The 14,356-nt window shown below is 37.5% G+C and overlaps 1 pseudogene; it reads right to left on the bottom strand.

The window, feature by feature from the left end:
- Nucleotides 1–13,086: 13,086 nt before the first annotated feature.
- Nucleotides 13,087–14,106, bottom strand: LOC129476083 (cytochrome b-like; annotated as a pseudogene).
- Between the last annotated feature and the right edge of the window lie 250 nt (nucleotides 14,107–14,356).

Below are 14,356 nucleotides of genomic sequence, written 5' to 3'. Positions count from 1 at the left end.
TAGGAATCATGTAGCAGAATGCCAAGAGAAACACTCTATGACAAACACACACACACACACACACACACACACAGACACACACACAAACACACACAGTCATATATATGGTAAAACAGATATACAAATGGTGATCTCTTCGTACAATAAAACAGTGTGTTGAGAGAAGGATGACAAGTTTCCTGTTAATGTGGACCGTGGTAATTAGAAAGTGTAAGCATGAAGTGAGATTGGAAAGGCATGTTGGAGCCAGATAATGACTGACTTTGTTAAGAAGTTTAACATTTTTCCTATAGGTGAAGGGAAGCTTTGGACATTTTTAAGCAGGAGGCAAGATCCAGTTGTATTTGAAAGGTTGCTCAGACAACAATGTTTAAAATGGCTGGGAAAAGGGGACAAGAGTACTAGTTAGAAAGGTGTTACAATTAATCAGTAAGGAAATATTTTTGCCAATAGGGACTTATTCACAACTGTTACCCTAATTTAAAAAACCCTACTCTATCTTGGGATCCTAAAGGGCTACACTCTAGAATAGTGAGTGGATACTATTCCAGCTCCTTCATGCATTGGTCTTGGACCATTGGTGACCACAGGTGTTAGGCAGGATGAAAAAATTACCTGAACCTAGTACATCCATGTGCATTTTCTCCACCTGGTAAACTCATTCCTTAATACCCTACTGAAATTCCGGTCCTTTGAAAAATCTGCCCTATTATTCCAAGCAGAATTAATGTCTCCCACTTCCAGGCTTTCACCATAGTACAATAAAATTGAAACAAACTATTTTTAAAAGACATTTGGGAAATATTTTTCAAACTGTTAAATTGGCATAACCTGTGATACAAAACTTCCACCACTAGGAAGATATGTACACAATGATGAATACACAGTGTTTTTAAAAGTAGAATATTCTTTGTTTGCTTTGCAATAGCAATTTCCTGGAAACCACCAAAATGCACATGAGGAGGCTGGTTAAGTAAATGTGGCTACATCCATACAATAAAACGTCAATTAGTTATTAAAGACAATGAAGAGTGAATACCGATGTGGAAAAAATATCCAAAATATACCCAGTGACAAAAGCAAGATGTAGATAAAAGGGTGCAATGTGTGAGCGTTTACATATCTGTGAAGAAAATTTCTGGAAAGAAATATAAGAAACTGTAAATAGCATTTGCCTTTAAGGAGGGCAACTGAGCATTTGGAGTGGTAGTGTCATTTTTTTTTTTTCATAATGCTTTTTGTACTACCTGGATTTATTTCATTGCGTGCACTATTTTATTTTTAATAACAAGCTTTTTAAAATGGAAATTATTGTACTCTTTAAAAATGAAAATCCTATTTATGTACCACATCTATTACACTGTAGTTTATTTGTTAATGTGCTAGGTTTTCCAACCTGACCATGAGCAACTTAAGGACAGAACCTGTCTTATTGGTCTTCATATCCACAGTGCCTAAGCACATTGCCTGATAGTAATGGACACTCAAGCACCTGAATAAAAAGATGAATAGATGTTGACTGAATGAATGAATGGATACAGGAATCAATGCATGAATAAATAAATAAATGCATTAGTGAATGAATGGCAGATAGTAAAGTCAAGTTCACTAAAGGACAACAATTGTAGTCCTTCACAAACTTATCTGTGGCCCTTCATCTATGTTTTGAGGATTTATTATGAGAAGAAATTCAGGAAAAACACAGTTGCTTTACATTCACAGATGACCTATCTGATGAAGACTACAGAATCATATTAATTATGCACGAGAGCAATGAAGTACATTTTATCCTAGGCTGCATCAAAAGCAAGTCACTGTGAAACGAACTGAATGATTTAACAACATCCAATGCATAAAAAGTCCTCCTCACCTTAAAGGTCTTCAGGACAGCCTCTTAATTTGATTTCTGTTTTGTTGTGCTATCTTCATTTTATGGTCTTTAGTTCTCCTTATTACAAATGTAATTTTTAAGGGTCAAATTAATTTAATTTCACTTTGGCTTTGGGATGGTTGAATGCAAGGTTGTGAAAACCACTAGCTTAAAACAGGTGCTCTGCAAAACTTTCTGCCAAGCCTCCCTAAGTCAGCAAGACACCAACAGAAAAACGTATAAACTGGAGAGTTCACAGCTATTCTGTAATAGTAAGGAGAAATGATGGATGCTCCAAACATTGTATCAATGCCAGATGGTGGCATTGTCGTTACTTACACCCCGTCCCCCATCCCTGCAGCCTGAAAGGCTTGCCTTACGCTTTTCTACCTCTCAAAATTATGCCCATTCTTAATACCCAACTAAAATCTGCTCTCTTCTGTGATGTCTTTTCTTACTACTTCAACCAGAAGTACCCAGCTCTAAATCACTTATTTAGAATCAACTATGTCTTGTGTCTCATACCATACTTACTACTTTGACCATCTTAGATCCTCATGTGAATTGTGAACTTCTGGAGTGCAAAAAGCATGTGCTACACTACTTTATATTCCATCCTCCTCCCCATCTCATTCTAATAAGTATTCTTTTATTTATTTTTTGAGTCTTGGACAGCTTTGAGAATTTAACAAAAGCAAACTGAATGGATAAATGTGCAAGTGCACAAAGTGAAACTTTGCAGGGGATTTCAAGGGTGCATGATATTAGATCTAGCTCAGGTTCAATTAATATTGACTAAAATTTAGGGAGGTAACATCTACACAGATGAGCTTGGAGTTAAATCCCTTAGTTTTGTATCTCAGCTCTGCTGCTTACTAACTAGGTGAATTTTGACAGTTTACTAAATCTTTCTGTCTCTTGGTATACTCTTCTGTGATATGGGAATAACAATCGCACCTTCCTCTCAAAATTGTTAAGAAGACTGAATAAGAATAGGAATTTAGCATAGCACTTGGCTTTTAGTATGTACTTTATTAATGACTTTATGTGTTTTCCACATTCATAAAACTAAATACATAGTGGAGCCAAGATTTGAAGCAGGGTTTGTCTGACCAGAACAAACTGGAGCCAGGCAGATAAAGTACAATACAGGCTTCATCAGTTACTAACCATTTTACTTTGGTCAAATCTATAGGATGGTCTTTCATATAATGCATATTTTGGCCAGGCTCAGTGACTCACGCTTGTAATCCCAAAACTTTAGGAGGCTGAGGCGGAAGAATTGCTTGAGGACAGGAGTTCAAGATCAGCCTGGGTAGCATAGCAAAACCAGATCTCTACTAAAAAATATAGCCAGGCATGGTGACACTCACCTGTAATCCCAGCTTCTCACGAGGCTGAGGTAGGAGGATTGCTTGACCCTGAGAGGATGTGTGTGTGTGTATGTATATATATATATATATATATATATATATATATATATATATATAAATTACACATTCCTTCACCTAGAACATCTAACATTTAGTATCTTGTTGAATATAGATAAAAGTAAGGAAAATGTCTGAGAAAACAAGGAGAGAAGAAGGAAGGTATAGGTTTTATCCTCAATGATTTTACAATGTTATAGGGGAAAGATGAAATTGAAGTGATAAATAATAAGTAAGGTTTAATAAGTGAAGTGTAAATGACTGGTGAAGGCTGTAGCTTGGGAATCAAAGGAAACAGGAGGCCATCTGAAAAGCCTAGCTGGGCTGGTAAGGGGCAGGCAAGGCTCTCTCACACTGGTCCTTTCACTACATCATTATGCATCCAGAGACTTCTTTTGTCACTACCCACTTATTTTCAGATTTTTGGTGTGGCTTTCATTGTTAGACTCTTACTGTTTTTCCATTTGATTTTACTGATTTTTTGAGACTGCTGCATAGGCACAAAACATAAAGATATATATTGACTCTGTGTCAAATGTCAAACTGATCTTTTAAATTGCTTTGATGACTTATAGGGCTGTGCTTAGCGTAGGTCTAGTTTTATTGTACAATGACTAGCTCAGATTGCCAAGATGAATTATACAGATTTTCCAGAATAAGGTGAGATATTTCACTAGTTGTAAAGAAACTAACTCCCTATTTGACTTCTGTCTTGATTAGAGAAAAAAAAAATGCTTTACATCTGTCAATCAACGAAAACAATATCCAGAAGCCAAAGAGATTGGGGTAGCATGGATAAACCCCAATGTATAAATGGGGATGTTTTCTATTCTCATTTGTGTCATTGTCTTTGGACAATGAAAGAAATTATTAAAATGAGGAATTGCAATCACAGCCCTTCAGAAAAATAGAGGTTGTTTTATTGTACAAAAGAAGATTGGGATTATCAACAGAAACTCTAATCTTTACTCAAATAAAGATTAATTTTTCCTGGGTGACTTTGCTATCTTGACCCAGCCTAAGTGCTGTTAATTCAATCTGCAAATGTGTCCTCTTTTATTGTCTTCATACACACTGCTCCTTGTGCCTGGAATTCTATACCCTAACTCTTTGCCTATTTAACTCCTTCTCACTCTACATCCCTTGGTTCAATAAATAGAGAAACCTTCCTTGATTCACATGACTATATCAAATATATCTATTATAAACTCAACACATAAGTTTTTTCCATAGCACATGGAAGCATTGCAACTTATAAATTGCCATTTATGTTTATGCAATTATTTTATTAGTACCTTCCTTCTTTCACTTTAACTATAAGCGTATAACAGCAGGGACCTGAGCACATAGCATAGTTCCTGGCTCATAGTTGGTGCATAATAATAATTTGGTGAAAAAATGCATAAATTTCAGTTTTACCTAATTAGATTATGTTATACCTAAAGACAAATGCTTTGCTTTAAGAAAACTCAATATACATATATTTAAAACTTTCACTTGTGAAATTAAGAGCTAGCTAAGAATGGAAGTTTATTTACTTGTTGGGGGCAGAATTAATCAGATTCCCATGTTTAATTTATGCTTCAAGGTAAGTTTCTTATCCTGTGACTTACTATTCTGGTCTGTGCTATATGAGAAGTATCAAATCAGTATTTGATTTTGTAAATCCAAGAACCGAGTAATTCCAGAAATATAGCCCTTATATTATTCAGGAGTCTTCAGAGAGACATAACCAATAGGATACATATAGATAGATAGATATAGACGTAGATATATGAAAGGGTAATTGTTAGGAGAATTGGCTCACACAATTATGGAGGCTGAGGAGTCCCATGACAGACCATGTGCAAGTTGGGGACTCTGGAATGTCTACAGCATAGCTCAGTTCAAGTAAGAAGGCATCAGAATCAGGGAAGTTGATGGTGTCTCTCTCTGTCTGAGGCTGTGGGTCTGAAAACTTAGGGGGATGCTGGTGTATGTCTTGGAGTCTAAAGTCAAGAGAGCTTGGAGTTCTAATGTCCAAGGTCAGGAAGAGAAAAGTGTTTCAGCTCCAGGAGACGGAGGGAGGGAAGGAAGGAGGCAGAGAGAGAGAGAGAGAGAGAGAGAGAGAAAGAGAGTTTGCTTTTCTTTTATCTTTTGATTCTATCTAGGCCTTCAGCTGATTAGATGATGCCATTCACATTGGGTGAGGGTGAATCTTCCCCACTCAGCCCACTGACTCACATGCCAATCTCCTACAGAAACACTCTCACAGACACACCCAGAAATAATGCTTTACCAACTCTAGGTATTCTTCAATCCAGTTGGTTTAACCCCTAAAATTAACAGCCACAGTCCTCTACTTTGAAGAATTTTATGTCAGTGTTTGGAATCTCAATTTCTTAGTAAAAACACTATTAGAAATTAGAGACAGATAGTGAAATATTTTTTAGTGACTCTAAAAATAAGCTGGCATCACAAGAAAAAGAAATGCCTAAATTCAAATATACAAATCTGTCTTTTCCCGTACTTCTTTGATGACAGAGAATGATTTATTCATAAAGATAGCTAAAGCAAACTTCAAAGGTCCTGGCCTATAATAACTGACCCCCTTCATGTGTATTTCTATATCTTCATCTGTCTCTCTCTGTACATATGGAATTAGACACATCGATATGATTTGGATGTTTATCCCCTCCAAATCTCATGTCAAAATGTGTTTCTCAATAATGGAGGTGGGTCTGGTAACAGGTGACTGGATTATGAGGGTGGATTCCTCATAAATGGCTTAGAACCATCCCTTTGGTGATAAGTGAGTTCTTGCTCCAAGTTCACATGAGATCTGGTTGTTTAAAAGAGCATGGCATCTCCCCACTCTCTCTCTCTTGCTCTAGCTCTCACCATGTGATGTGTTGACTCCCCCTTCACCTTTCACCATGATTTTATAGCTCCTGAGACCTTCCCCAGAAGCAGATGCTGGCACTCTGCTTCATATAAAGCTAGCAGAACCCTGAGCCAATTAAAAAACTCTTTTATGTATAAGTTATGCAGCCCCAGATATTTCTTTATAGCAATGCAAAAATGGCCTAACATGGAATATTGGTACCAAGGAGTGGAGCATGGCTATAAAGATTCCTGAAGATGTGGACGTGGCTTTGGAGCTCGGTCATGGGCCGAGGTTGGAAGAGTTTAAGGGCTCAAGAGAATACAGGAAAACAAGGGAAAGTGGAACATCTTAGAGACTTGTTAAGTGGTTGTGACCAAAATCCTTGTAGAAATATAAACAATGAAGTTCTGGCTGACAAGATCTCATATGGAAATGAGGAAGAGATTGAAAACCGGATCAAAGGTCACCTGTGTTACACCTTAGTAAAGAGCTTGGCTGCATAATGCCCAAGTCCTAGGGATCTGTGAAAGTTAAAACTTAAGAGTGATTACCTAGGGTATCTGGGAGAAGAAATTTCTAAGCAGAAAAGTGTTAAAAAAAATCTGTGTGATTGCTTCTAACAGCCTACAATAAGACATAGGAGCAATAAGACATAGGAGCAAAAGAATGGTGTAAATTTGGAACTTATGTTTAACAGGGAAGCAGAGCATAAAAATTTGGAAAATCTGTGGCCTGTCCATGTGGCAGAGAAAGAATAAACTTTTTTTGGGAGAACAATACAAGCAAGCTGTGGAGCAGCCATTTACTAGACAGAATAGCATGACTAAAAGGCAGCCAAGTGCTAATAGCCAAGAGACTAGGAAAAAGGTCTCAGAGGCATTTCGGAGATCTTGGAGACAGTCCCTCCCTTCACAGGCCCAGAGTCCTAGGAGGAAAGAATGCTTTTGAGGACCAAGCCCAGGGCACCAATGCCCTGGGCAACCTCGGGACACTGCTCCCTGCATCCTAGCAGCTCCAGCTTGAGCCTCAGCTCAAGGGGCCCCAGGTAGAGTTCATGCCACTGCACTGGAGGGTAAAAGCCATAAGCCTTGGAGGCGTCCACGTGGTGTTAAGTCTACAGGCACACAGAATACAAGCATGAAGAAGGCATGGCAGCTTCCTCCTAGATTTTAGAGGACGTATCAGAAAGCCTGGGTGCCCAGGTAAAAGCCTGTTGCAAGGGTGGAGTCCTCACAGAGAACTTCTACTAGGGCAGTGTAGAGGGGAAATGTGGGGTTAGAGCCTCCACAGAAAGTCTCCAACAGAACACTGCCTAGTGGAGCTTCGGGAAGGGGGCCACTGCTCTCCGGACTCCAGAATGGTAGAGTCACAGGCAGCTTCCATCCTCAGTCTGGAAAATCCACCGGCACTCAGCTCAAACTTGTGAAAGCAGCCATGAGGGCTGCAATCTGCAAAGTCACAAGAATGTAGCTCCCCAAGGCCTTGGAAGCCCACCACTTGAACCAGTGTACCCTAGATTTGGGACATGGAATCAAGATTATTTTGGAACTTTAAGATTTAATGATGGCACTGCTGGGTTTCAGACTTGTGTGGGGCCTGTTGCCCCTTTCTTTTGGCTGATTTAATCCTTTTGTAATGGGAATGTCTACCCAATGCCCGTCCCACCATTGTGTCTTGGAAATTAATAACTTGTTTTTGATCTCATTGGCTTATAGATGGAAGGAACTCATCTCTACATGAGACTTTGGACTTCAGACTTAAGACTTTTCAGTTAATGCTGAAACCAGTTAAGATTTTGAGGGACTATTGCCAAGGCATGACTATATTTTGAAATGTGAGAAGGACATGAGATTTGGGGGGCTGGGATGGAATGATATGGTTTAGTGTTTATTCGCTCCAAATCTCATATTGAAATGTAATTTTCAGTGTTGGAGGTGGGGCCTGGTGGAAGGTGCTTGGATCATGGGGGTGGATTCCTCATGAATGGTTTAGCATCATTCCCTTGGTGATAAGTGACTTCTCACTTTGAGTTCACACAAGATGTGGTAGTTTGAAAGAGTGTGACACCTCCCCTTGTTTCTGGTCTTGCCATGTGAATATACCTGCCCCCTTTTGCTGACCCATGAACCAATTAAACTCCTTTTCTTTATAAATTACCCAGCTTCAGATATTTCCATTTTTTTGTTTATTAATTTTTTATTGACATCTCTGAATAAGTATTTTCTCTTGGTTGGTTTCAAAAGGAGTCTATTCCTGAATATAATTAGAGGCAGTTCACATACTGTGGGCTTATTAAGACCCAAGGGATTTTTTAATTTTAGCCTGTCTGATATTCCTTTTTGATTTCACTTGAATTTGAATTACTCTAAATATAATCTGGGCATATTGACTAGGTATTTCTTTGTAACAATGCAAAAAGAGCCTATCACCCATGTAGACAATATGTGCATTGAAAATTTCATAGAATGGAAGTCAGGAAACCCTGATATTCTTCTAGCCTCAACTCCATCAATAATTAACTATAGGATTTTAGATAAGTTACTTAATCTCTCTTTGCCTTATGTTCTTTATCTTCAAATGTGGCTAATCCTACATGTCCTGCATACCTAATCATTGTATGGAGAAGAATAAATGAAATGGAAAATGTGAAAAAATTTTTTAAAGTATTATTCAAATACAAGTGTGATGGAGGGTGTGTGTTATGTGTAGCAGAGCATATAACTAGGGTACCGAAAGTGTTAATCTCAAACAAAGTGAAGAGACTGAGATTCTTTCTCTGGAAGCTCAGCACACATAGGCTAACTTGTATAATCACCTTTTTATTCATCAGCATGGCTCTATCCAGTATTGAAGGAACCCTATAAATCTCTCACTTCCCCTCTTACTTCACATGCTGAATCAGTCTTTGTGAACGTATCCCCTCCAGTGTGTAATATTTTGAAGAAACTTTCAAGAAAACTCTGTGCTCAGAGAGTGCTGATTCAGCACAGTGAATGAGGTGACAAAGATGTATTTTGGAACGTTTCATTGGCATTTTCAACACCAACTCTACACAAATAAGGAGGTGCCTGTTTGGTCAAAGGAAACACATTGCTTACAAATCACTATATATGTTCCTGAATTCGAAGGCACATGGCATATGGAAAAAAAAATGTATCACCATGTTTTAAAGGCACCTTCCTGTGCATTCAAATAGTCCATATTTAATTTATGGTATGTAGTAATCTCCTTTCCTTCTTCTTATGCCTCCATACATAATACAGCAGCTTCTAGAAAATGTACCCTACAGTGTGATATGTCACTATCCCACAGGAAATGAAGTAAGAAAGTATCCTTTTCTATAATATATAAAAAATAAAATTATGCATAAGCATGATTGAAGACAAATAATTCTATCTGGCTTAAAAGAATCAGTTGCTGTAACTGCTTTACTCACACATCTGGAGTTTTGACTGGCAGAACCTTACATTTTGGTGGTTCTAATCTTCAGTAACAGAGCTTCCCTGACTTTTGTTCACACTTATTAGCTGCTGGAAGCAAGACACAGAAGGCATTTTAAAGTATTATTTCGAAAGATTTCACAACATGACAGAAAAACACATGTGCCAGTAATAGGTGGTAGACTGTGGATGATAGTGTTAGGATTTAATTGAAATGATACTTCCTCAAAAAACTTGCAAAAGAAAACCACTCAAACTAATTAGACTATATACGTGAATTACTTGTACTCTTCCTGGATACGACAGGTACTTATCTTTTATATAGCAGGCAAGCAAAATACAATCCAGTTAATCATTTAAGTGAAATAACACATCAGTTTTTTATTAGCATCAAATCTGAACTTTTCCACTGGTTGCTGGTTGGAAAAAATTATATAATTTTTACTTTAAAATAATATTTCCATGTCTTTCCTTTTCAAATCATTCATTTTTACATGGCATAGAGACAACAGACTTACTAAAAGTAATCTAAGGAAAATAAGGGGAAGCTCAAGGGGAATAAAGGTAAATTCTTTTGCTAATTATACATAAATATACATTGAATATGTGTAGTGTTTCTATTGAGTTGATTTTCACATGGGCTTCAAAAGTCAGCCAATACTTAAAATCTGCCAGAGCTAATAGCACATTTGGTTGTCCATCATTCCATCTCTGTTCCCATCTGTCTGTGAAGTCTAATGATTGTTGTGAATGAGATCTCAGCTGTTTTTCATCTTTTTTTGAGTAATATATTTTTATTCAGACTTATTAATATGTATTTTCACTTCCTGAAGTTATAGAAGCAACTTAGATGGAGTCATTTGCAGCTGGAAAGGCAGCACTTCTTTCTTCTGAGGCAGAGCTGAACGATGTGAAGTTTGTTTACAAGGTCATACTTCAACAACTGGCATATAGCTGGCCTATTTTAATTTAATTTATTCCTATATTAATTTTCAGTGCTCCTCTTCTCAACCATCCCTCTCCTCAATCCTTGCCAATTAAATGTCTTTCCCAGATTTGCCATTTCTTGGCTGTACCCATGTTACTCTTAGGTTGATACAAAAGTAATTGCCGTTTTTGCCATTGACAGTAATGGCAAAAACCGCAATTACTTTTGCACCAACCTAATATAATCCCTCTTCTGCTACAATCTCCAATCATAATTTACTATCCCTACAACTCCCTGCTCTCCCCACTCATTGCCACAGATTATGTGAATTAGTCCATTAGAAATCAACACTATAAATTGTGCAGATTGCTAGTATAAGTGATAGGTTACTGCATTCCTTCTCCCAGGAACATTGCATTTAAACATTTCCTAATGTAGTTACCTCCAAATCACAAAATCTTAGGACTCACTGTCAAATATGAAGGATTATACCACTAAAAAAGTAAATGCTCCTAAGAGACAATTTGGGTGAACATCCTAATAAGAAAAATAGTTTCTCATAAACGGTTACTGTGTTCTACAGATTTATGACTTTAAAATCACAATGCAGAATATAATTTAGAACACGTAGCCATATTTAGCAAATTAACAGATTTTCTGATGGAGAAGATATAAACTGCCTCATTATTTTTCTGAATTAAATTCTGTCATAATTAGTTCTAATAGAACAAAGTATGTAAGTACCTTAAAGACTATCTGCCCTTTTTCTTGATCTGTGCCCTCATTCCATCACAAAACATGTATTTTTTAAACTAACATCATCTTTACGTGCTTGCATGTGTAATCTTACTAAGAGCTAATAGAAAGGCCAGGACTAAGCCTATTTGTTTATGAAGTGCAGACCCATCTAGACATTTTCAGTGTCTTGCTTTGAAATAATTAAGCTACATTAACTGTATAAATATTTAAATGTAGAATTAAAATATGAGAAAGAAAGAAATAAGTAAATATAAATAGTCTTTTACAGTTCTGGGAATTCAGGGTTTTAAAGTTGAATTGGCAGAGGTTGGGTTGAGAGAATTACTTCTAATTAGAGTATAATTTATTTAGGATATAATATATGGGGTAGCGCTTTCAGAGGGATATGCTCAACGTGTTATATTAGTATTAGGGTGGAAGTTTAGTTATTGTATTTACTATATAAAATGGAGGTTTAATTTAGTAGAAGGGTCTTAAGATTTTTTGAAAAATTACATCAATCGAGGGGTAGCTGTTGGGGTATTCATGGTTAAAATATGATTTCTGGGCTCTGGGTTGCATTTTAGTCTCTTGTTTTTGGGGTTTGGCAAGAGTACATTTACCTGGGTTGATGGTAAAGTCAGAGATGGGGGTGGGGAGGTTGCGGATTTAATCGGAAATAGTTCTTGAAAGTGAGTGTACGTGCGTGAGCGTACGTGGGTGAGCGTACGTGCGTGAGCGTACGTGCCTATTGATTAATTGTTATGTCCTTCAAGCATGGCTTAATTAACACATTATGCTTATTATACTAGCCTAAAATATTCAATATAAGCTCAGCTTCTACCATTGATTTGGCAGGAATCAAATCCGAGTTCGTCTACAGCAGATTTGGAAGGGACCAGGCCTTCTGCGATGGTAAGTGATAGCATCCCCCAAAGTTAAAAATACCAAATGCATGACAGTACTCCCCTGACTGGTTAATAGGGTGGTAGTCATTAGTCCACCGAGATGTCTTATTTAAGGGGAATGTGTGGGCTGTGTTAGTTTTATGGCCCTGAAGTAAGAACTAGATGCCAGGTATAGTTTCAGGATAGTCATCCCCAAGTTTTATGGGCCCAGAGCGAGGAGGGTAGCACTCCCAAGCGGGATGATGATTTCTTGGAAGTTGGTAGATTAAGAGACCAAAATTTGGTAGGGGGTATCCATGTTGACAAGGGATTTTTGGACTAAAATGTGCTATGTCCAGTGAATGAATGTATGTACTATGCGATATTAAGGGTTTATAGTATGGATCAATACTTGTGTGGATTAAGTCTGTGTTGTACGGTCAACAATAGTAGATGTGCAATAGTTGACTAAAGAGTTGTTAATACGTGCTTATATGTATGTGGACTAGATTTGTAATGTACTTTCATGTATGAATGTACTATGTACGAATAAACACTTATAGTACTATATATTATTCATGAGGACTAGCGGTAATGCACGAAGTACATAAGAGCACCAATGTATTAATGCTAATTGATTAATACTGACATAGTAGTTAAAGTATGTGCTGAGAAAAATTCAGGGAGTAGATTAATTAGAATTTCAGCTTTGGGTGTTCATGGTGAAGTGGGAATGCTTTTTCCCTGAGTTGTCCTGGGGAGGGGATTCTCCATTTCTAGTTTACAAGGCCAGAGTACTGAATTATACTACAAGGACATTTTCATTTAAGGAATTTATTTTCAATTAGGGTAGTGCATGGTATAAGGGTGAGGATGGTAGAAAAGTACATAATAGACGCTGTCTGTCCGATGGCAATAAAAGGGTATTCGACTGGCTGCCCTCTGATTCATGTGAGTGTAAGCAGATCAGCCACTAGGTCTCAGAATAGGCATTGGCTTAATGGCCGGAATATTATGCTTTGTTATTTAGACACATGAAGTACAGGAATAACTTGTAGAATGAGAGCGGAAGGTATGAGGGCTAGCGCGCCTCCTAATTTGTTAGGGATAGATGGTAAAATTGTGTATGCAAACAGAAAGTACCATTCTGGCTTAATGTGGGGTGGAGTATTGAGGAGGTTGGCTAAAGTGTCGCTCAGGAGGTCAGGTGAAAATAGTACTAGAGTTATTAGAAGGATGAGGAGAAAAATTAAACCTAGAATGTCTTTGGTTGTATAGTAGAGGCGGAACGTGATTTTGTCGGGGTCTGATGAAACCACTGAAGGGTTGTTAGATCCCGTTTCATGTAAGAATAAAAGGTGAACAGTTGCTAGAGCTGTAATGATGAAGGGTAAGATGAAATGGAAGGCAAAAAATCGTGTATGGGTGGCTTTGTCAACTGAGAATCTTCATAGGATTCATTGTACAAGGTCGGCTCCAATATATGGGATGGCTAATAGTCGATTTGTAATTACTGTAGCACCTCAGAATGATATTTGGCCTCATGGGAGCATGTAGCCTATGAATGCTGTTGCTATAGTTGTTAAGTAGGAGGATAATGCCAATATTTCAGGTTTCTAGAAATAGGAATGACCCATAGTATAAGCCTTGGCCAATGTCTAAGAAAAGGCAGATGAAAAATATTGAGGTTCCATTAGCATGAAAATAGTGGACCATTCAGTCGTAGTTTACATCTCAGCTCATATGAGTGACTAAAGAGAAGGCAGTTAAGGTGTCTGATGTATAGTGTATGGCCAAAAATAATCCTGTGATGATCTGAGGAGTTAGGCAGGCACCAAGAAGTGAGCTGAAGTTTCATCATGTAGAAATGTTAGATGGTGTGGGAAGATCAATGAATGAGTAGTTAATAATTTTTATTAGTGGGTGTGTTTTGCGGGTATTGGTCATTGGTGTTCTTATAGTTGAAGTACAACGATGGTTTTTCGTATCATTAGTCATGGTTGTAGTCCATGTGATAGAATAAAATTTTGATACTAACAAAGACTTTCTTGGCATACACTTTTTTTCCACTTTTAAAAATTAGTCCTCTGTTTTTTGATTGTTCCTTTTTTAAAGACGGGATGAAGGTTATAAGGTAAGAAGTTACTTTGCTTTCCTAAACTAAGATTATGTAATGGGCAAACGGAGACAATTTTGC

The sequence above is a fragment of the Symphalangus syndactylus genome, chromosome X (genome assembly GCF_028878055.3).
Source record: "Symphalangus syndactylus isolate Jambi chromosome X, NHGRI_mSymSyn1-v2.1_pri, whole genome shotgun sequence".
NCBI classification, from domain to species: Eukaryota; Metazoa; Chordata; class Mammalia; order Primates; family Hylobatidae; genus Symphalangus; species Symphalangus syndactylus.
This window is presented reverse-complemented; position numbering and strand designations above follow the sequence as displayed.